This window comes from Penaeus vannamei, chromosome 34 (genome assembly GCF_042767895.1).
Source record: "Penaeus vannamei isolate JL-2024 chromosome 34, ASM4276789v1, whole genome shotgun sequence".
In the NCBI taxonomy this organism is placed as follows: domain Eukaryota; kingdom Metazoa; phylum Arthropoda; class Malacostraca; order Decapoda; family Penaeidae; genus Penaeus; species Penaeus vannamei.
Window position 1 is genome coordinate 917,527 of NC_091582.1, and position 385 is coordinate 917,911.

Consider the following 385-nt stretch of genomic DNA (forward strand, 5'->3'; position numbering starts at 1 on the left):
TGAAAGGGGTCTTGCTGGTTTATTGGCGTGGGCAAAGGCGTGACCCCACCGAGAGACGCCGTGCCCCGAGTACCTCCTGTCCTGTGACTGCCCTGTCTGCTGGGTCTGGTCTGCTTCTTCTGCTGCCACCTCGGTCTAGCTGACGAGACAACTTATATCCAGCTACTCCTTGTTCTGTTGCCGGGTGCTAGCTTCTAATTTGTGGGGTGTCCGTACTTCCGGCGGACTTGCTCGAGGGGGGGAAAGTACTTGGGATGGGCAAGTAAGGTACGAGGCCAGAAAGTAAGGCAGCTGCTAGGCCTAGGTGCAAGGCAACACCCATCCGGTAGAGCATATATATACGTGTGCGCATGTATGCATACATATACACACTATATACTTATGT